The 21,742-nt window shown below is 43.9% G+C and overlaps 1 protein-coding gene across 1 annotated transcript in view; it reads left to right on the top strand.

Annotated features, from left to right (window-relative positions):
- Positions 1–8,906: 8,906 nt before the first annotated feature.
- The window catches only part of LOC143806696 (serine/threonine-protein kinase D3-like), a 133,637-nt gene continuing 120,801 nt past the window's right edge, over positions 8,907–21,742 (top strand). The window contains exon 1 of the mRNA XM_077287504.1: positions 8,907–9,039. The gene's annotated coding sequence lies outside the window, so the exon portion shown is untranslated. The remainder of the gene's footprint in view (positions 9,040–21,742) is intronic.

Below are 21,742 nucleotides of genomic sequence, written 5' to 3' on the forward strand. Positions count from 1 at the left end.
AGGATGTTGCCTGGTTCTAACCCAGTCAGCTTTCTGTCTAACTTCCTATCTAACCCCCAGTTTTACCAGACTGTGAGGAGTGGCCTAATACATAGCACCCTTAGCTCCCCCTGGAGGCCAGACTGTGAAGTGTATTGGTGTCTGTGATACCTGGTCAGGTGAACTCCTTCAGTGCCATCAGATGTACCAACACTCCCCTTAGCGGCGGAGCATCAGTACTGCAACGACCAGGACTCTGGGGCGCTGCACTAGCAAACAGGTATGAAGAGCACATCTCAAAATGGTGAACTTTGTGAGTATCCCTGCTGTTATGGACCTGGTGGTTAGGAGCACCTGGAATGACCTGAAGGATAAACTAGAAATAAAGACAAGCTCTGGGGAAGTGGGAACTCTGCTGACCGCAAACCCTACTCCTATCACACACACTAGAAATAGCCGTGGAGCATACCTAACTCTCCCTAGACGCCTCTTCACAGCCTAAGAGCTAACTACCCCTAAAGATAGAAATAGAAGCCTTACCTTGCCTCAGAGAAATTCCCCAAAGGAAAAGGCAGCCCCCACATATATTGACTGTGAGTTAAGAGGAAAGTCACAAACACAGGAATGAAACAGGTTTTAGCAAAGGATGCCAGTCTTCACTAAATAGTCAGAGGATAGAAAAGTGAACTATGCGGTCAGCACAAAAAACTACAAAAACCACGCAGAGTATGCAAAAAGACCTCCACACCGACTCACGGTGTGGAGGTGCAACTCTGCACCCCCAGAGCTTCCAGCTAGCAAGGAAATATCATGATAGCAAGCTGGACTAGAATTTAGCAGTACTAAGAAATATATTCAGGCAGCAGTAACAACAAATGAACTCGCAGGGATTTAGCTTCTGCTGGAGTAGACAGGTCATCAGAGAAGTCCAAGAGAGATCTGAACCAATACTGAGACATTGACAGCTGGCATGAAGTAACGATCTGAGTGGAGTTAAATAGGGAAGCCAGCCTAGCAATAAACGAGGCAGCTGAGAAAGCCAACCTCAAGGACCAGCAGTTCCACTCACAGCCACCAGAGGGAGTCCAAGAACAGAACTCGTCAAAGTACCATTCATGACCACAGGAGGGAGTCCGAGAACGGAATTCACAACACCCTGCATAGAAGAGCAGACCTGGATGCACATATACTGGTCTTGGGGGTTTAGAGAAAATGTAGATATGGTGTGCTGCAGACAGGATGATCCTATCGGTCAGAGGAGATGCTTGAAGCTGGATGTGACGTCGTGCTGGGAGTGCTTGATGGGAGGGTGCTGATCACGGGTATTGTGTGAACCCCTGGATCTTGGTATACTACTTCGGGGTGATTTCTGTTGAAAAGCTTTGGTTATATTCATTATTCCCATAATGAGGGTTTTGGTTGCATTACTGTGAGGAGGGCAGGAGCTGGATGTGGTTCGCAACCCACTCTCGGAGCTGTTTGTGGCTCGCGACCTTCTCACTGAAGTGAATGTGGCTCTTAAGATCAGAAAGGTTGAGGACCACTGCCCTTTAGTAAGTGACCAAGTAAAAACTGTTATACATGTAAATAACATACTGGACTTATTTTGATCAAAAGAGTGTAAAAGCCATCCCAACACATCAAGGTGAACCCATTCGGGACGGACCCAAATCTTGAAATTCATCGCGTTATGTGTCAGTAGACCTCAAAATAGATGGGGACAGAGTGCAAAAGATTAATGCACTGAGTCAGCTTTAGGCCTCTTTCATATGGCAGAACAGCATATACCAGCCTGTATGGCTTTACATGGTGCCTGTGTGTGGTTCTACGGTGCCTCTATAAGATATTCCACCCTAGAGAAAGATTTATCTTACTATGGAGCATGCCAGGATTGACCCAGAGGTATATACAGTACAGACCAAAAGTTTGGACACACCTTCTCATTTAAAGCTTTTTCTGTATTTTCATGACTATGAAAATTGTAAATTCACACTGTAGGCATCAAAACTATGAATTAACACATGTGGAATTATATACTTAACAAAAAAGTGTGAAACAACAGAAAATATGTCTTATATTCTAGGTTCTTCAAAGTAGCCACCTTTTGCTTTGATGACTGCTTTGCACACTCTTGGCATTCTCTTGATGAGCTTCAAGAGGTAGTCACCGTGAATGGTTTTCACTTCACAGGTGTGCCCTGTCAGGTTTAATAAGTGGGATTTCTTGCCTTATAAATGGGGTTGGGACCATCAGTTGTGTTGTACAGAAGTCTGGTGGATACACAGCTGATAGTCCTACGGAATAGACTGTTAGAATTTGTATTATGGCCAAAAAAAAAGCAGCTAAGTAAAGAAAAACGAGTGGCCATCATTACTTTAAGAAATGAAGGTCAGTCAGTCTTAAAAATTGGGAAAACTTTTAAAGTGTCCCCAAGGGCAGTTGCAAAAACCATCAAGCGCTACAAAGAAACTGGCTCACATGAGGACCGCCCCAGGAAAGGAAGACCAAGAGTCACCTCTGCTTCTGAGGATAAGTTTATCCGAGTCACCAGCCTCAGAAATCGCAGGTTAACAGCAGCTCAGATTAGAGACCAGGTCAATGCCACACAGAGTTCTAGCAGCAGACACATCTCTACAACAACTGCTAAGAGGAGACTTTGTGCAGCAGGCCTTCATGGTAAAATAGCTGCTAGGAAACCACTGCTAAGGACAGACAACAAGCAAAAGAGACTTGTTTGGGCTAAAGACGACAAGGAATGGACATTAGACCAGTGGAAATCTGTGCTTTGGTCTGATGAGTCCAAATTTGAGATCTTTGGTTCCAACAACCGTGTCTTTGTGCGCCTCAGAAAAGTTGAACGGATGGACTCTACATGCTTGGTTCCCACCGTGAAGCATGGAGGAGGAGGTGTGATGGTGTGTGGGTGCTTTGCTGGTGACACTGTTGGGGATTTATTCAAAACTAGATGGTGGCCCGATTCTAACGCATCGGGTATTCTAGAATATGCATGTCCACGTAGTATATTGCCCAGCTACATAGTATATTGCCCAGCCACGTAGTATATTGCCCAGCCTCATAGTATATTGCCCAGTCACGTAGTATATTGCCCAGCGACGTAGTATATTGCCCTGCCACGTAGTGTATTGCCCAGCTACCTAGTATACAGCACAGCTACATAGTATATTGCACAATGCCACATAGTATATTGCACAGTTTTGTAGTATATTGCCCAGCCTTGTAGTATATTGTCCAGCCACGTAGTATATTGCCCAGCCTTGTAGTATACAGCAGAGCCACGTAGGATATTGCCCAGTGACGTAGTATATTACCGAGGCACGTATGTGACAGGTCCAAAAAATAAAAAATAAACATACTCACCTAACGATCCGAGGGCCCCTTGTAGTGTATCATACTCACCATTCTTGTCGCTGCTCCTCCGCGTCCCGCCTCTCCTCTTCCTGGGATCCTGTGCAGATGGTAGTGCTCGGCTTCAGGAAAATGGCCGCGGGATGCCGCGCGTGCGCAGATCGAGATCGCGGCGGCCATTTTCCTGAAGCCGAGTTCCATTGCAAGTGCCAGGGCTGGTGGGAGCAGGACCTATGAAGACGTCGCGGTCACATGACCGTGACATCACGGCAGGTCCTTGCCGCACACCAGCCCTGGGACGGGACCTCACCGCAAGCTGACGGTTGTAATGGAGCGGTCCGGGGAGCGTGGCGAGGAGCGAGAAAGGCGGCGGAGGGTGAATATAGCAGGTTTTTTTTTTATTTATTATTTTTAACATTACATTTTGTACTATTGATGCTGCATAGGCAGTGTCAATAATACAAAGTTGGGGACACACAGGGTTAATAGCAGCGGTAACGGAGTGCGTTACCCGTGGCATAACGCGGTCCGTTACCGCCGGCATTAACCCTGTGTGAGCGGTGTATGCGGGCGCCGGGCAGTGAGTGCGGGGAGTAAGGAGCGGCCATTTTTTTCTGGACTGTGCGCGTCGCTGATTGGTCGCGGCAGCCATGACAAGCAGCTGCCGAGACCAATCAGCGAACGAATAACGGTGACAGAAGGACAGACGGAAGTGACCCTTAGACAATTATATAGTAGATTGAAGGCATACTGAACCAGCATGGCTACCACAGCATCTTGCAGCGGCATGCTATTTCATCCGGTTTGCGTTTAGTTGGACCATCATTTATTTTTCAACAGGACAATGACACCAAACACACCTCCAGGCTGTGTAAGGGCTATTTGACCAAGAAGGAGAGTGATGGGGTGCTACGCCAGATGACCTGGCCTCCCCAATCACCAGACCTGAACCCAATCAAGATGGTTTGGGGTGAGCTGGACCGCAGAGTGAAGGCAAAAGGGCCAACAAGTGCTAAGCATTTCTGGGAACTCCTTCAAGATTGTTGGAAGACCATTTCCAGTGACTACCTCTTGAAGCTTATCAAGAGAATGCCAAGAGTGTGCAAAGCAGTCATCAAAGCAAAAGGTAGCTACTTTGAAGAACCTAGAATATAAGACATAATTTCAGTTGTTTCACACTTTTTTGTTAAGTATATAATTCCACATGTGTTAATTCATAGTTTTGATGCCTTCGGTGTGAATGTACAATTTTCATAGTCATGAAAATACAGAAAAATCTTTAAATGAGACGGTGTGTCCAAACTGTTGGTCTGTACTGTAGTAAAGTCTATCTGACGGTTATCAGTACCGTATAATGAACCCATACATGAGCCGTGAATGGGGCTGTGTATTAATTCATTGCATATAATGAATAAACAGATACACACAGAAAAACATAAGTGGTTGCATTCTGTGGTTTACAAGGTGTGCGAACGACATTTCTTCAGATTAGCAAGCCATGGCATATCCTAATGATATTACATCACCTGTAATTTGGAGAAAATCTCTTTAATGACACATTGTGAAAACTTAGCACAAGTAATGACAGGTCAGTATTGGTTTCTTTTTAAGTCACCAAACGCAGAACATCCTAAAAGGAGGAGAAATACAAATGAAAGTGTTCTACTTCCCCATTTTTAATACCAGTTTCCCAAATGCATGCAAAAGCTGGAGAGTGTATGCACGACCTTCACTACGGCCGCCGACACCGATAGCACTTGATCGGCGGCGGTGCTGGGTGTCAGACCCCAACCAATCAGACATTGATGTCCCATCCTATGGATAATTCATCAATGGAAAAGTAGTGGACAACCTCTTTAATACCTGTCCCGACAATAAGATGGATGAAAGCTGAGTTGAGCCTAAGGCGGTTTCTGAAGAGGGTATTTTTACGCACTACTGAATTTTTAGTCCTTTGGTAACCTACAGTAAGTCCCCCATCACCACGCAGACACATGTTACACTGTGGTGAATGAGCAATCATTAAATTCCATTTATACACTAAAATTGAATACTGTCCTGCTTTCAGGGCATGATGTGCTTTTTAAAAACTGTAGTTAAAAAACTATTGGCTTTGATTATTTTTTTGATATTTTACAGGATTACTCTAGGACTTCAATAGGAAAATCACATTAAAGGGGTTGTTCAGCCTTTGGCTACAAGTTAGTTAATCTTTGCAACTACAGACTTGTCAATCCTTACATTTTTCGCTGTCAGGATTCTCTGGTGCCGGGACCAGCTATGAGAACACTTGCATGTGATTTGCATATGTGGTTCCTGTGTCTGTAGTGCCACAAAATGCCTGCTTGTGTAATATAATTTATCTGTATTGCCAGCTATGGTGAGGGCTAAGTTCTCTGCTGTTATAATTGCATCCACACATTGTTACCCCATCCCTTACTGAGGGACTGTGCACTTTTGCCAAACCAGGGGAATGTGCAGGATCCCTCAGAGGGGAGGAGGTGCGAAAGAAGTTGTAGTTTTTGGAGGAAGAGGTAGCTTCATGGAGGTCCTAGATACAGAGAAAAGCAGCATGCTCTCTGCATGTCCAAGCTGCACAAGGCAGGGTACCAGTCCCTAAAGCACAGAGACTTCCAGAGTCTGTGCAAAACTGTGAGTCTGCTCTGTCTTTATATAACTAGCAGAAGAGTGCTTTTGCCTCAGAGATCAGCAACCGTGCAGATCTGACCAAAACCTTGTGCGTGAATTGTATGGACGCTTTTGGAACTGTTTGCAGAACTTCAGTAAAAGGTACCAGCTAGTGATGAGCGAGTGTGCTCATTACTCGAGTTTTCTGAGCATGCTTGGGTGTTCTTCGAGTATCTTGGGCGTGCTCGTAGATTATGTTTGTGTTCCTGCAGCTGCATGATTTGCGACTGCTAGACAACCTGAATACATGTAGGGATTATCTAACACACAGGCAATCCCTGCATGTGTTCAGGTTGTCTAACAGCCTCAAATCATACAGCTGCGGAGACAAAAATGGAGCGCCCCCATTAGGGCTGTGGGGTACTCAGTACCGGGTCCTTCGGTTCTCAGTGGGGATGTCACGGTGGCTGACCTGGTCCGTGGCCCTAGGGACGTCCATTGTAAATGGGGGAAGGTCTTTAAAGTGATAATGTTCGTGATGCCACCTGTGGTATTTGGTCAGGGTGACCGACGCTGCTTAGGGGTCCGCTGGGGTGATGTGATGGCAGCTAGATGGTATACCTTTCCCACAGGTGAAGTGTATCCCCAGGGCTTCCCAGAGTGAAGATGGTGAATGGTGTGAGGCGCAGTGAAGAACGAGGACACAAGGTTGCAGTCTCTTTACCTTTACTGAAGGCTTCAGCATCCACAGTCCAGAGCACCAGACCACAGGGTAGGCAGAGTCCGGCCGGTCTGAAGGCAAATCCAGAGTCCCCTTATCCAGGTGAAAATGAATAGCCTTCCTCTAGCGCCTGGGTGTTTTAGTACCTCCCTGCTGAGCTTCTCGGTAAGGTCCTCACAATTGATGTTAGTGTTCTAGATGTTATTTCTCTTTCTCTCTGTCCCCCTGATGGAATGGATAGGACAAACCCATATGACTGGTGGCCTGAGGCTTTTTACAGGGACTCTATCATGCCCTGGCCCCCACAAGTTGCCACCGTGCCTCCGGGGTATGGGTTGGGCAGGTAACGTGGAATTATCTGTCCTGCCAGTCTCTGAAGTAAAGCGTAGAGATCCTTACTCCCTCGGTATTATGGCTACCGGATTCCTGTGCCTCAGAGGGAAGCAGCTTGCTCCTGGCTGATCTCCCTCTGATATTCCTCTCCTGTGCTCTGCTTTCCTGCACACTCTCTGCAACATGTTCACTTTAGTGTCTTCTTCCAGGAGCTGCAGCACTTCAGGCTGCAGGACTCCTTCCTTTCCCTCTGTCTTCCTGACAGTAACTGAACTCTGAACTCCTTTTCCTTCCAGATGAGGATGTTTTATAGGGGAGCTCACCTAAAACAGGCTTAGAGCTCCCAATTCTGGTCTGGAGTGTGAACATGTTTCATGCATTGTGTTACCTGACAAATAGATCTCCTTTATTGCCTTTAGACGTAACATCACTCCCCCCTAGAGGAGAACGACATTACTGCAACGACCAGGACCCTGGGGCGCTGCAAAAACATAATCTACAAGCATGCCCCAAATACTCGGAGAACACCCTTATATCCATTAACTCACTCATGTTACCGGAACCTTAAAAACATCTCAAAAATCAGACCTTTTCTCACCTTTGAAACTGCAAAAATTCTTACTGTAACTCTTTTTCATTCTTTTCTGGTCTACTGCAACTCTGTACTGATCCGTCTCCCTTTAACCAAACTCTCTCCTCTCCAATATATCCTGAATGAGGAAGCTAGGGTCAGATTTTGGTCCAGCCGCTTCACTGATGCCTCCACTCTGTGCCAGTCATTACTGGTTACCCAACCACTACAGAATACAATATAAACTCATCTCTCTCACCCACAAAGCTCTCCACAGTTCTGCACCACCCTATATCCCCTCCCTTAACTCTATCACCCTACCCATGCCTTCCATTCTGCAGCTGATCTAAGGCCAACATTCTCCATAATCCGAACGTAGCACCTCCATCTCCAAGACTTCTCTTGTGCTGCACCAGTTTTCTAGAATGCTCTACCCCGGATGATCCGATTAATACATAGTTCCCACTTTTTAAGCGTTCTTTAAAAACACATCTCTTTAGATAGGCCTATCACCTCACTCTACTAATCTAACTCTTCCCTGTTCATCTGTCTCCACATCCCCCATGGACCCAATAGCACAAGGTAACTGCACTTAGACAGATCATGGCCAATGGCCGGATCATGCATCTTAGTATGAAAACCTTTATTAATTATAATGATAGCAGACCGTATATAACATCTATTGTGTCCCCCTATTTCCTTAAAGATTTCACGCTTGCGAGCAGGACCCTCACTCCTGTAACTGGTGAACTATGTGTTACTCTTTAATGTCTTTATTGAATGTCCATGTTCCTGCTTAATTGCAAAGTGCTGTGGAATATGTTGGCGCTATAGAAATAAAATGAATATTATACATACATAATATATATACACATATAAAGACAATACAAAACTACAGAAAAATACACATAATAAAGCAAAACACACATCAACAAACAATGAGAAAAAGGAAGACGAGACACACGTTTGTAAATAGCTCTCGGAGACATTGCAAGTCCCATAGTGTCGCTGTTCATCTAACTTTGTTGTAGGTGCGAGAACAAAAAACTTTTTTTTCTGATATTTTACAGTCAAGGAAACTCTAGGAAATGTAAAACTGCAAATTAAGTGCTTGGTATTCTTTGCGACGTGATGCAAACATTGGTGAGACGTTTTTTTGTGGCGGTGACTTATCTGCCCAGTTTTTCCATTTCCTAATTGGCCACACAAGGCTTTTATTCGTGCACCAGGAGCACAGATGCCTCATCCTTCATGTCACAGCCTCATCTCCTGTATGAAGTGAAGGAACTTCCAAGCAGGGAGGGGAGGGGCGAACAGGACAGAGCAGCTCACGAATTTCCTGTCTCTGAAGTTGTACACAGAAAATAAGAACACTTGAGATGTTCAGGGAGGAAGCAGCCCAGAGAGCTGTCACTGGCAGCACAAGAAGTTCTGAGCGGTGGTAAGGAAACTTTCTTAGCTTACTTTTTTCTTTATATTATTACATTTGCATCCTTTTATTTTTTTTTTCTCTTTTACTTTGGGACTTTTCGCCTTTGCCTTCTGCACTTCCAGTCCCTTTCATGTTGCGGTTTCGTGTTGATTATGTCTTCGCTTGCCCTCAATTATTTGTCATCGCCTTTTCGTTTTCTTTCTTCTTTTATTTAACCCCGTATTTATCTTTACTTTGGTATATTTGATTTTTTCCGTCTTCCACGCCTGTTCTTATGTTCGCTGCCTTTAGACTTGGAAGTACAGATACAAGATATAGACTTTTTTCCTGATTTTTCCTGATTCTTTCTTGTTTAATCATTGTAACATTTCGCTATTTGAGGCCATCAAACATTTTTCCATTACTCTGTGTTTGAGATGTAGCTCTATCTTTATATTATTAGTTTGGGGCCATAGATTGCTCTATGCTTCTGCTAGTCTGTAGCAAAGTGCAAGTGAATGCATTGTACCGCGACCTCAGCGAGCAAGAAGCAAAATGTCAAAATCGGTTTTGTGGTTTTTTTTTACAACTTGCAGATCGCAATGTGTCGCATTCGCTGTAGCAGCGCCATAAAGCGCCCTTTGACCATGCGACATGTTTCGTGACCAAAGACGGCCGTGTAGCCTCCAGCCTTAAAAGTACCAAGGATAAAGCAAGTGATATATAATTATAAGGGTTCGTGCAGACAACCATAATTTCATAACATCGGATCGCACTCTGACCAATGTTTTCTATGGGGCTGTGCATATATCTGATTTTTTTTCCTCGGACCGAGCCTATCCGAGGAATAAAAATCGCAACATCCACAATTTGCATCCGATATTCAGATGCAAGTGAAAGAATGCATGGAAAAAAGTTGGACAGCCCTTGGATGACATCATGGACTGACAGAATGAAGAAGATGGAGAAAATGTTTTTCTTTCTTCTCCCCATCCAAGGAAATCGGATCAAACTCTGATCAGAGTGTGATTGGCAAATTCAGTCCGATTCTCTTGGATGAGAGAATGTACGCTGGTGTGACCCCACCCTAAAAAATGTGTCTGCATTTGTGCTATAATATTAAAGTTAAAAAATATGTATTTTCTAGAGAGCTATGGTCACGCAAACAGTTCTCTGGGACATCTTAGTAATTCCCCAAAGCTCACATTGTAGGGTGGCATTGCTCTGTTACACACTTTAACCTCCCCAAATTGTGGGCATCCTGGTTTATATGTTCCCCATCCTGGTATATATATCCCCCATCATGGTATGTATATCCCCCATCCTGGTATATATATTCCCCATCCTGGTATGTATATCCCCCATCCTGGTATATATATCCCCCATCCTGGTATATATCCCCCATCCTGGTATGTATATCCCCCATCCTGGTGTATATGTCCCCAATCCTGGTATATATGTTTCCCATCCTGTTATATATATCCCCCATCCTGGTATATATGTTCCCCATCCTGGTATATATATCCTCCATCCTGGTATGTATATCCCCCATCCTGGTATATATGTTCCCCATCCTGGTATATATATCCTCCATCCTGGTATGTATATCCCCCATCCTGTTATATATATCCCCCATCCTGGTATATATATCCCCCATCCTGGTATATATCCCCCATCCTGGTATATATGTCCCCAATCCTGGTATATATGTTTCCCATCCTGTTATATATATCCCCCTTCCTGGTATGTATGTTCCCCATCCTGGTATATATATCCTCCATCCTGGTATGTATATCCCCCATCCTGGTATATATCCCCCATCTTGGTATATATATCCCCCATCCTGGTATATATGTTCCCCATCCTGGTATATATGTCCTCCATCCTGGTATATATGTTCCCCATCCTGGTATACTGTATATGTTCCCCTTCCTGGTATATATATCCCCCTTCCTGGTAAGTATATCCCCCATCCTGGTATATATATCCCCCATCCTGGTATATATCCCCCATCCTGGTATATATATCCCTCATCCTGGTGTATATGTCCCCAATCCTGGTATATATGTTTCCCATCCTGGTATATATATCCTCCATCCTGGTATGTAAATCCCCCATCCTGTTATATATATCCCCCATTCTGGTATATATATCCCCCATCCTGGTATGTATATATCCACCAACCTGGTATATATCCCCCATCCTGGTATATATGTCCCCAATCCTGGTATATATGTTTCCCATCCTGTTATATATATCCCCCATCCTGTTATATATATCCCCCATCCTGTTATATATATCCCCCATCCTGGTATATATCCCCCATCTTGGTATATATATCCCCCACCCTGATATATATCCCCCATCCTGGTATATATGTTCCCCATCCTGGTATATATGTTCCCCTTCCTGGTATATATATCCCCCATCCTGGTATGTATATATCCACCAACCTGGTATATATCTCTCATCCTGGTATGTATATCCCCCATCCTGGTATGTATCCCCCATCCAGGTATATATCCCCCATCCTGGTATATATCCCCCATCCTGGTATATATCTGCCTTCCTGGTATATATGTTCCCCATCCTGGTATATATGTTCCCCTTCCTGGTATATATATCCCTCATCGCAGTATGTATATCCCCCATCCTGGTATGTATAGCCCCCATCCTGGTATATATGTTCCCCATCCTGGTATATATGTACCACATCCTGGTATATATACCCCCCATCGTGATATAAAAATAAAGATTATACTCATCTTCCCCACGCTCTCATGTCACGCGGTATCCCCTTCTGAAGCGACGGGAGCGCATGACATCACTGCCATGTGCCCCAATTACGTGCACGCTGATGTCAGCTGCTGGCCTCAGGACGCACATCCAGTTGAAGTTTGTGCAGGTGTCGGCAAGCATACCTTCATGGGCCCAGTCTCGGTGGCGACTTCTGCGACCATGGTCGTTACGCCCCTGCTTATAGTGTGAGCTGCAAAAAGCACAGCACGGTGCATTTCATTGTAATCCCACTATGACATAGTTCTTTAGCCCTGAGACACATTGCCATCATCTTATTCAGAGCTTCATAATGGACGTAAAGGAGTTGAACTGTATATAAAGTCTACGCTTCATAATTTAAATATTATATTCACATGTTATTGTTGCAAAAGCGTTAATGTGGCTGTGACCAAAAAGATAGTGCACCCCTATGTTTAATTGTGCAATATGTCCCAGTTGAACAGTCACATACGCACTCAGGTCTTAAAGGGAACCTGTCATCTGAATTTGGCGGGCCCTTTTTCGGTCCGATGGGCTGTGTTTTCGGGTCTTTTATTCACCCCTTCCTTTCCCGCTGGCCGCAATATTGTCTTGAAGTTGATTTGCTTTCCTCCGTAGAACACGCCTGCGCAAGGCAATCTTGCCTTGCACACGCACAGTATGCTTTGCCCAACTGCGGGCAAAGCCGAAAAGCATTAGTGCGCATGCGCCGGCGCACTATGTCCCGGAGGTATTTTGCTGTGTTCCCATGGAACATCCCAGGTGTTCCAGGAAAGTTAGCAAATATCTCCAAAACAAGATGATCACGTGAGCAAAGTCAGTCACATGAGTCACATGCAGAGTAAAAGAGTCTTGTGTTATAATTCAAGTCATGTAATTAAAAAATGTGGCCACAACTGCTGGCAGTGAGAAAATGACTAAAAAAGGTGTACTCATCTTTTTATGCTCCGTCGTTCCAGCCCAGTCGTGTCTTTTGTCCTCCCACCAGCCTTCTGTTCATATGGCTGCAGCAATGATGTCCTGTAAACTTCAAGTGACCGCTGCAGCCAATCACTGTCCTTTCTTATTCGCCGGTCATATATTGCTGAGACAACCATTAGGTTAGAATAACAATTACCTAATATATAATTAGGATCAATTACAGTTAATCTGTAAATTGACTATTTTCTAAAGATGATTCCATGTGAATTGAATGTCTTGAATTTTAGGAAATTCTTTACACATTGCATTGTGCAACTAGAGAAGGCTCATGTGACATAGCCGGGGGCGGACTTCCCCATAATACCTTGCCCTTATCACATCACATGGTATAGCACAGCCAATCAAAAGCGACTATCATAGCGTGTATAAAATCAGAGGCAGGGAATGCAGCTGCCATTTACGAATGAATCTCTATCGTGAAAGGATGTCATAATTCACAGCTTCGAAAAAGAAAAAGGGAGAGAAATGGATTAATTCTAGTTGAGCCTGTACATATAGACTTTTTCAACAATTTACACCGCGAAAAAAAGGGAACAATTGCCCATGAAGTTTCGATCATTGAGCAGTCTTGCTACTGGCTTTCAGCAGCTGAACAGTTTGATTGCTATTATTACATATGGCGGAGCACCTCAGCATGCTTCGCTAGCGCCAAATGATTTTTTATTTCTATTTGTTATTTTCTTGAACAGATTTAAAGCAACCTTCCACCCTGGCCCTGAAAAGTGGCTCTGTATTGTCACGTATAGTCACCTTCCCTAGTGCCCTAAATTTTCCTCCTCCATTGATAAAAGTGTTCCAGTCCACCTGTATCAAATATGGCCACGGGATTGGTATCAGGTGCACAATGCTAAGTGTTAACCATGCCTTCCTTGACTTTTCTCAGTGAAGAAGGCACCATGTTCAATATGTGCACACAACTTTTTATTTTTTTCAGGCAGATTCCACCTTAGTTTCTCCTGAAGAAATGCTAAAAATTATGCCAAAAAGAATGCTCAAAAGAATGCACTGCAATGTGAAAATCGCTTGCTGTGTACACGTGCCGTGTTTTGTAACATCAGCCGCGGTTTGCTCAAAGAAGTGACCGGTCCATTCTTCTGGCGGTTTCCGTTTGGAATCCACCACTATGATAAATATGGAATTAAAAAAAAAAAGCGTTTGAAAAAGCCACTGCAAAAGGCATCCAAAAAGTCATCAGAAAAGCTAAAAGATGTCATTCTCGTAGGGTGAATATATATGATAAATGTACAGTCACTTTTCAGTGCCAAGATGGCAGCGCCAAGAGTTATAAGCTGGCTACTCGCCAGTGTGAGCGCGCGCTAAAGGAAAAAAAACAGATGTCCAATGTCACAAATTAAGCAACAAAGATCACGTTCTGCCGCTGCTACACTGCAGCGTAATGCAAAAGAATGTGACTGAGTTGCAACTGGCAAGGTGCCACAAATGCAATATGCTAGTCACAAAAAAAGCACACAAAAAAACACCCAATAGATTCTTATTTAGCTAAAAGAACGAATGAATCCTAATGGGAAGGAATCTATATCTAATATATAAAGCTGAATGTGTGTATGTATGTATGTATGTATGTATGTCCGGGATTGGCATCTGAACCGTCGCAGCTACAGCCACAAAATTTTGCACAGTCACACGTCTGGACCCCGAGAGCGTCATAGGCTATGTTGTGAGGTGAAATTTTAACCCCGCGCTTTCCAATTCACCAAACAATTTTGCCCCTATCTACATAATGGGGAAAAAGTGAAAGGAAAAGTGTTGGAGGCGTCGCAGCTACAGGCACAAAATTTTGCACAGTCACATGTCTGGACCCCGAGAGCGTCAAAGCTATGTTGTGAGGTGAAATTTTAACCCCGCACTTTCCAATTCACCAAACAATTTTGCCCCTATCTACATAATGGGGAAAAAATTAAAGGAAAAGTGTTGGAGGCAAATTAACAGCAGCCAGATGTGAACAAGGGGGACTTAAAGAATGAGAGCGATGGCGCCAAAGAGTATATACTGTACAGTTGCTAAGGTGGGGCCCCGACATGGGATAATCACCACACCACCACGGGGATATGAACACACACACAAAATGCGCCACACACTACCACGTGCTCGAACACATATACCACCCTCAGCGCACATTTCACCACACATACACCAACCTCGCCACATAAAAGTAGAAACACAAAAGTCGCCGCTCAAAACTCGCCACGCGCAAAACTCTCCACATGCAAAACTCGCCACACGTGCAAAACTCACCTCATGGAAAACTCGCCACACGCAAAACTTGCACACGCAGAAAAATTGACACATGCACAAAAGTTGCAACACATGCAAAAGTTGCCTCACACAAAACTTGCACATACTCAAAAGGCACCACACATAAAACTCGCCACGCGCAAAACTCGCCATGCGCAAAACTTGCTGCACCCAACTTGCTACACTAACCTGTCACATGCAACTCGACACACAAAAAGTTGCTACACGCATGTCGCCACACAAAACTCATCTCACAAAAGTCCCTACATGCATGTCGCCACACGCAACTCAACACACACAACTTGACACACGAAACTCGCCCTAAAACACACACAAGTCTGGTATTATCCTTCAAAAATAAAAATCTGATTAATAAGCAGACAAACTACAAGAGCAACAAATGTACCATATAGGAATCTGGCAGCTGTCAGTCACATGACCAGTCTATTATGTGTATGTGTGAGCTAATATATACTGCCAGGGGGTGGGCTTACTGTTGGCTGGGGATTTATCAGGCTGCCATTTTAGCTTACAAATACTGAGGTAAAAATACTGACCAAATAACGTGTGAACGAGGGCTAATACAGGAGGAGATGACATACAGATATATACTATATACAGGAGGAGATGACACACAGGTATATACTATTTACAGGGGAGATGACACACAGGTATATATTATATACAGGAGGAGATGACACACAGATATATACTATATACAGGAGAGATGACACACAGGTATATACTATATAGAGGAGGAGATGACATACAGGTACATACTACATACAGGAGGAGATGACATACAGGTATATACTATATACAGGAGGAGATGACACACAGGTATATACTATATACAGGAGCAGATTACCTACAGGTATATAGTATATACAGGAGGAGATGACATACAGGTATATGCTATGTATAGGAGGAGATGACATACAGGTATATACTATATACAGGAGGAGATGACACACAGGTATATACTATATACAGGAGCAGATTACCTACAGGTATATAGTATATACAGGAGGAGATGACATACAGGTATATGCTATGTATAGGAGGAGATGACATACAGGTATATACTATATACAGGAGGAGATGACACACAGGTATATACTATATACAGGAGATTACATACAGGTATATCTAATATATAAAGCTGAATGTGTGTATGTATGTATGTGTGTATGTCCGGGATTGGCATCTGCACCGTCGCAGCTACAGCCACAAAATTTTGCACAGTCACACGTCTGGACCCCGAGAGAGTCATAGGCTATGTTGTGAGGTGAAATTTTAAACCCCGCGCGTTCCAATTCACCAAACAATTTTGCCCCTATCTACATAATGGGGAAAAAGTGAAGGGAAAAGTGTTGGAGGAAAATTGACAGCTGCCAGATGTGAACAATGAGGACTTAAAGAATGAGAGCGATGGTGCCAAAGAGTATATACCGTACAGTTGCTAAGGTGGGGCCCCGACATGGGATACTCACCACACACGGGGATATGAACACAAACACAAAATGCGCCACACACTACCACATGCTTGAACACATATACGACCCTCAGCACACATTTCACCACACACACACCAACCTCGCCACATAAAAGTCGAAACACAAAAGTCACCACTCAAAACTCGCAACGCGCAAAACTCGCTACATGCAAAACTCGCCATATGCAAAACTAGGCTCACGCAAAACTTGCACACACAGAAAAATTGCCACATGTACAAAAGTTGCACCACATGCAAAAGTTGCCTCACACAAAACTTGCACATACTCAAAACGCACCACACATAAAACTCGCCACACGCAAAACTCGCCATGCACAAATCTTGCTGCACACAACTTGCTACACTAACCTGTCACATGCAACTCGACACACAAAATGTTGCTACACGCATGTCGCCACACAAAACTCATCTCACAAAAGTCGCTACATGCATGTCGCCACACGCAACTCAACACACACAACTTGACACATGAAACTCGCCCTAAAACACACAGAAGTCTGGTATTATCCTTCAAAAATAAAAATCTGATTAATAAGCAGACAAACTACAAGAGCAACAAATGTACCATATAGGAAATACGGCAGCTGTCAGTCACATGACCTGTCTATTATGTGTATGTGTGAGCTAATATATACTGCCAGGGGGGAGGGCTTCCTGTTGGCTGGGGATTTATCAGGCTGCCAATAGCAACCAATCACAGCTCAGCTTCTATTTTGCTACAGTTAATTAACCTGAGCTCTGATTGGTTAATATAGGCAACAAAGACATTCTCAGTATAACAAAGCTAATATATGTGAAATTCTTCTATTAGCTTAGTTTTTGCCTTTTAATAATTACATTTCTATCTGTTTGTTTTGTGGTTTTTGTGTGCAGAATAAATTTTTGTTAACACATTCTATTTTGCTAACAGCAGTCATTAACCCGGGCGAAGCCGGGTAGTACAGCTAGTATATATATATAATTGTCTAAGGGGTACTTCCGTCTGTTTGTCTGTAACGGAAATCCCACGTCGCTGATTGGTCGGCACAGTCCGGCCGCGAATTGGCCCCTCCCTACTCCCCTCCAGTCAGCGCCCACATAGCGTTAACGGACTGCGTTACACCGCGGCATAACGCTCCGGTTCCAAGAATGCATTGCGGCAATGACCGGACATGACGTAGCGGTCTCGCGTCATCATGTGTTATTGCCGCAAAGCATCACTGGGACCGGAGCGTCTGGAGGAGCAACGCTAAACGCCTGGGCTGGATCCAGAGGCTGCCGGAAGGTGAGTATATAACTATTTTTTATTCTAATTCTTTTTTTTTAACAGGGATATGGTGCCCACACTGCTATATACTACGTGGGCTGTGTTATATACTGCGTGGGCTGAGTTATATACTGCGTGGGCTGTGTTATATACTACGTGGGCTGTGTTATATACTACGTGGGCTGTGTTATATACTGCGTGGGCTGTGTTATATTCTGCATGGGCTGTGTTATATACTACGTGGCTGTGCTATATACTACGTGGCTGTGTTATATACTACGTGGGCTGTGTTATATACTGCATGGGCTGTGCTATATACTACGTGGGCTGTGCTATATACTGCTTGGGCTGTGCTATATACTACGTGGGCTGTGCTATATACTATGTGAGCTGTGTTATATACTGCGTGGACTGTGCTATATACTATGTGGCTGTGCTATATACAACGTGGCTGTGCTATATACAACGTGGCTGTGTTATATACTGCGTGGGCTGTGTTATATACTGCGTGGACTGTGCTATATACTACGTGGCTGTGCTATATACAACGTGGCTGTGCTATATACAACGTGGCTGTGTTATATACTGCGTAGGCTGTGCTATATACTACGTGGGCTGTGCTATACACTACGTGGGCTGTGCTATATACTATGTGGCTGTGCTATATACTACATGGCTGTGCAATATACTACGTGGCTGTGCTATATACTACGTGGCTGTGCTATATACTACATGCATATTCTAGAATACCCGATGCACTTGAATCGGGCCACCATCTAGTGTATAAAATAAAACCTTCAACTTCTCTTTACATGGCTGTGTGTGTAGAGTCTTAAGGTACCTTCACACTAAGCGACTTTGCAGCGAGAACGACGACGATCCGTGACGTTGCAGCATCCTGGATAGCGATATCGTTGTGTTTGACACGCAGCAGCGATCTGGATCCTGCTGTGATATCGCTGGTCGGAGCTAGAAGTCTAGAACTTTATTTCGTCGTCAGATCACCCGCTGTCATCGCTGGATCGGTGTGTGTGACACCCATCCAGCGATGTGTTCACTTGTAACCAGGGTAAATATCGGGTTACTAAGCGCAGGGCCGCGCTTAGTAACCGGATATTTACCCTGGTTACCATTGTAAAAGTAAAAAAAAAACACTACATACTCACCTTCTGATGTCTGTCACGTCCCCCTCTGGCGGCTTCCCTGCACTGAATGTGTCAGTGCCGGCCGGCCGTAAAGCAAAGCAGAGCACAGCGATGACGTCACCGCTGTGCTCTGCTTTACGGCCGGCGCTGACACATTCAGTGCAGGGAAGCCGCCGGTGGGGGACGTGACAGACATCAGAAGGTGAGTATGTAGTGGTTTTTTTTTACTTTTACAATGGTAACCAGGGTAAATATCTGGTTACTAAGCGCGGCCCTGCGCTTAGTAACCCGATGTTTACCCTGGTTACCCGGGTGCTGCAGGGGGACTTCAGCATTGTTGAAGACAGTTTCAACGATGCCGAAGTCGTTCCCCTAATCCTTGGTCGCTGGAGAGAGCTGTCTGTTTGACAGCTCCCCAGCGACCACACGACGACTTACCAACGATCGCATCGCTGGTCATGATCGTTGGTAAGTCGTTTAGTGTAACGGTACCATTAATGGAGTTGTCAACAACTTCACTGTTGATGACCTATTGATAGGAAAGGTCATCAATATCAGAACGCTGGGTATTCGACATCCAGCACCCACCACTGATTACCCCGATGCCACTTCTGGTGCAGCTGTAGGCGTTCATTTTTTGGCTGGGAAGGGGCCAATATCCATGGACCCTTCCCAGCCTGATTATAATATCCGACCTCAGCTGTCTGCTTTACCTTTGCTGGTTACTACAAAAATGAAGGGGGGAGGGCCCACATAATTCCCCCCCCATTATTTATTCATTAGGTTAATACATGTACAGTAAACTAAATACATAAGGCACAAAGTATATAACTCACGGATATCTATCTATATCTTTGCACGCATTTAATGTGTAATTTATTTTCTGCATTCTATTCTGATACGTGTCACATGGACACAACAGAAAAATGGATGGTAAAAACGGATCTTCTCGTGTAAGTTTTTTTAAGTGGACATGTGAAGAGGGCCTGAGCCATATCACACAGCTGTTTGGGGAGCAGATCCTTTACACTAAAATGTATCGCAGCAAAGAAACAGTTAATACATACAATGTGGGGAATGATCACAATGCGGGGAAGTACAAACACGTGAGCTAAGAATGAAAACAGCACGGGAAGCACAACATGGGGGGATCGCTTCATTGGGAAATCACTTTGTAGTTCATTTAACTTTTTTTTTGGCATAAAGTTAAAGTTTTACGTTTTTTTTTTTCATGAAATGATGCGTTCCCTTTGTGTTGTAGGGGTATACCGCGGGTGATACTGACATCTTCCATCCACTCTTAGCGGATGAAACGCATTCTTGGTGTTCGCTGATTGTAATGTCTGGCTGCACACACCAGAAAAACGCCAGAAAAACAGCAACCGTCCTCCGTACTGACAACTGTCACCCGCCATATTGAGTTTATTTTGAGACATGAGATTTCTATAAATCCCGTGAACTGTAAAACGCTGCAAGTTTTAAAAAAAGTATGCCAAGTCAAAAACTAATCGTGGGAACTTAAAAATTTAGCATATTTTGCATTTAAAGGAAGTAAATGTAAAAAAAAAAATCTCTCCACTGTTGCACAACTTTCTTCTTACTATTATATAAGTAGGAACATTTTTCGCGCCTTGTGTTACACAACATTTGCATCATCAAATTCCAGTTGTGTGACTTTCTGGTGACGCTCCACTGAAAACATGGAGTAAAAAAGACAAACTAAAGGGGTTGTCCAACTGTGTCTGTCCCTTTTTGTTAGAACTGGCCGCCAATGAAGTCATTCTATGCTGACCATCCCTTTAAGCTGTAACCAATGAGAAAAGCTGCAGCAACTGCTTAGTTTCTCAGTTGCACAACCACAGGTGAAATTAAAGTTTTTTTCCCATTTGGAAAATGCCTGTCTGCAGATTTTTTTGTAAAGTGCATTACTCACCATCACCGGGTCCAGCACTAACTCCCCCCACTCTGCTCCCTGTGTGTTATTGTCTGCAGTTCTGATGTCACATTAACAGCGAGCTCAGCAGCTTGTGCCGTCGACGCAGGCAGAGCCGACAAGCTTAGTTATCGTCTGCAGTGCTGTCAACATGACATAACCGCTGCAGACAATATCAGACAGCAAGAACAGCGTTGACTCAACTCTGGACCCAGAAAGGGTGAGAAAAGAAATTAAAAAATAAAAACTTCAGCTGGGAAAAAATATTTCCAAATCTGGGAAACTCCTTTAAATGTTACTTTTTCAACCAAATACATAGGGATCCTGAACTCTGAAATGTTTATTTTAATCCAGAGAATCCCTTTAAAGGGGTTGTCCTGGACTTTAACATTAATGGCCTATCCTTAGTATAGGTCATCAATGTCTGATCGGTGGGGGTGCGACACCCGACACCACCACCAATCAGCTTTTCCCATAGCACAGCACCGTTGACTATACAGTGGTCGCGGCTGGTACTGCACATCCGCTTTAAGTCAAATGCATGTTTTATTTTTTACTCCTTGACTATTTTGCCTGAAGTTGGAAAGATGAATTTACAATACCGGATGAAACAAATATGGACTTTCCTAGTAATTCTTCACACACTAATACCCGAGCATTGTTTTTTGAGCCCATCACAATATGACTGTCTGAAAGGCGCAGACATTGGCCAGATACATCCGCTTATTCCGTATACGTCACAGATATACATTGAGATAAATGAATTATCCGTGACAGAGGAAGGAACTATTGTGAGTGCGGCTTTTGATAAATCATCTCTTACCTATAAACACTGTCTTATATATCCAGAGCCGGCTCAGAAATATTCTCATTTATTA

Source organism: Ranitomeya variabilis, chromosome 2 (genome assembly GCF_051348905.1).
Source record: "Ranitomeya variabilis isolate aRanVar5 chromosome 2, aRanVar5.hap1, whole genome shotgun sequence".
In the NCBI taxonomy this organism is placed as follows: Eukaryota; Metazoa; Chordata; class Amphibia; order Anura; family Dendrobatidae; genus Ranitomeya; species Ranitomeya variabilis.